Source organism: Gymnoscopelus braueri (genome assembly GCF_963280865.1).
Source record: "Gymnoscopelus braueri genome assembly, chromosome: 7".
Classification (NCBI taxonomy): Eukaryota; Metazoa; Chordata; class Actinopteri; order Myctophiformes; family Myctophidae; genus Gymnoscopelus; species Gymnoscopelus braueri.
The window spans coordinates 14,149,849-14,152,746 of NC_137608.1; positions in this window are offsets into that span (position 1 = coordinate 14,149,849).

Sequence of the window (2,898 nt, forward strand, 5' to 3'; positions counted from 1 at the left end):
TCTGGCCTACTACTGTAGTATTAGGCTACTAGTAGTAGTAGTAGTAGTTGTAGTTGTTGTTGTTGTTGTTGTTGTAGTAGTAGTAGTATACTACTACTACAACAACAACTACTACTACTAATAATAATAATAATACTATAGTAGTAGTAGTAGTAGTAGTTGTAGTATACTACTACTGCTACTAATATATTATAGTAGTAGTAGTAGTAGGAGTAGGAGTGGTGGTGGTGGTGGTGCTATTTTAGCACTATTGTTTCCAGATGATCTTTGATCATTCCTTGAATTAAAACTATAATGAACTATGAATATATCTGTTCATGTGTTAAGATGATATTACCTAACACATATAATAAGGTAGGTAACTCTGATACAAACAGGTCTGATCCTGATATGTAAATAATTCAATAAACACCAAAAGAAACATTACAATCAACCAAGAAGTACAAGGTCAAGGATCATATCCTAGATCAGTACAGTACAAACAATCAATAGTAAGAAGTACAAGGTCAAGGATCGTTATCCTAGATCAGTACATTACAAATAACCAATAGTGAGGAAATACATGATGGACCAGTCCGTAACGACAACGCCCTCTGTTGAACCGTGGCCGCTCCACCACTTAACTGCAAGATTTGGATTTATGGACTAGTTGTAGTTACAGATGGTTTTAAATGTTACAGAACTGTACATCAAAATAAAGAACAAAACATGAAAACCCTATAGTTACCAAATCCACACATAATAGTGTATAACTGTAAAATAGGAAAAAGCATTTAGTAAATAATTACTAGCCTACCTAAAGGTAGGCTAGTAATTATTTAGTTTAGATTATTTAGTTTTTGTTGCATTCCTAAGCCAATCATTTGATGACCGGCGGAGACTCGGAGTCCCCTACTGAGCAGCCACCCGGTCATCAAATTATTGGCTTAGGAATGTGACAAAAACAAAAAGATCTCCATGAATTCAAGGCTTCATGGGGTGTGTAATTGATAGAAGATGGGTAATATTTTTGCACACTGCACCTGCTGCTAATCTGCCATATGGTGGCACGCTTATGTATACACACCTGCATTATGACGCTAATGTTTTAAACATCATATTTAGCTTCATACCTGCTCTACACATGCTATAAATTTCTTTTGATTGTTTGACCTGTCTCTCTATCCTGCGTTTTTCTTTTCTCTCCTGCTCTTATTCTATCTCTATCTTCTCCCTTCTCACGGAAACAAGAAAACAATGGAGTGTGGATGAAAATAAATATTTCAACCACTTCTAATACACCTGTAAACGTGTGATGTGACAATAAAGATGGCTCTTTATTCTCAGTGGTGGTACTCACACTGAAAATAAAAGTACTCATTTTGCAGAATGTCCCATTTCACACGTTTCCAAATGTATCAAAATGCTTTGAAAATAGCAGATCTACAAGCTCACAAGCTTGCAGCTATTTTGAAATAGCCTAAGTATGCATAGGGCTGAAGTGGTTAATGCATGTTTTGTAGTAACTAGTAACTAGTCAGTTCAAATAATTAGTGGAGTAAAAAAGTACAATATTTGCCTCTGAGATGTAGAGTAGAAGTGAAAGTATTGAAAATTGGAAACACTCCAGTAAAGCAAACATTCCTCTAAACTAAGTGTACTTATGTACAGTATTTGAGTACATGTACTTAGTTACTTTACACCACTGTTCTGATACAGAAGACTGACTTGATTTTGTATTATTATTCCTGATTATCTGCAGATAGCAGAGCAGAGGAGGATGACCGCCATGATAATGAAGATGATGACAAATATGCTGTAATCTGTTTCTCTGAAAAAGGCACGTTTCAACAGAAGAAACTGGATCAGAATATCTACCTGGTGACCACATCAACCAGTACATACAGGATTGTATTCGACATACTGGTGACCACACCAACCAGTATTATAAAGTGTTGCACTTACTGGTGGTGACCACAACAACCATAGGCCTATACAGTGTTGTATTCAACTTACTGGTGGTGACCACACCAACCATAGGCCTATACAGTGTTGTATTCAACTTTCTGATGACCACACCAACCAGTATACAGGGTTGTTAAGCAATCTGGTTCATTGCAAGAAGCAACAGCAACAACAGAACAATTGAAGAGACCACATCTTCCTCTGAACCTGCATTTGAGAAAAAGCACGCGGTTTAAGATGACTGGATCAGACAGCAGCAGAGCCTCTGAACCCACAGAACATTCTGGACTCAAACGCCTGTGTCTGTGGCTCCATCGCTCCTGGAGTCATCCTCCTCATTATTCTCCTCCTCCTCCTCCTCCTCCTCCTCCTCCTCTCCCTCCTCCTGTTGGTTCTCCTGGCCGTCAGTGTGAGTCTGCTGTGGTGCGTTTGCGCCCCCTCCTGGTGGTCTTGGTGTTGTGCAGTGTGCTGGTGATGACATTGCTGCTGCTGTGGAACTACCACTGTCTCCTGGTGTCTCACATGTGCTCCCCCGCCGAGGAGGAGGAAGGCTGGGTCATGAACCTGTGGTCTCAGAACCCAGCAGCACAGACCCAGAAGGACGGGAAATAGGAGCAGGAATGACCACATGCAGCTGTTAGATTCATTTGGGATTTGAAACTCAATTTTTTTGCTTTTGCATTTTTTTCCCCATAAATCAGTGGTATTGAACACCCTTTACGTCTGTGTGTTGATTAAAAGAATATTGAACCAATAAAAAGTATTAAAAAGCGCTTCTGACAAAACCAGCTAACTCCATTGGATCCTCAAACTTTCTGCTAAACCAGTCCATCAAAGAGGGGTGGAGTTGGCTGGTTTTGCTGACTCCAGGCTCCACCCCCTGTTGACCTCCAAACTCAATGTGAGCTTGGAGGTCCATTCAGTTGTTCTTATCAATGATGAACAAAAAACTCC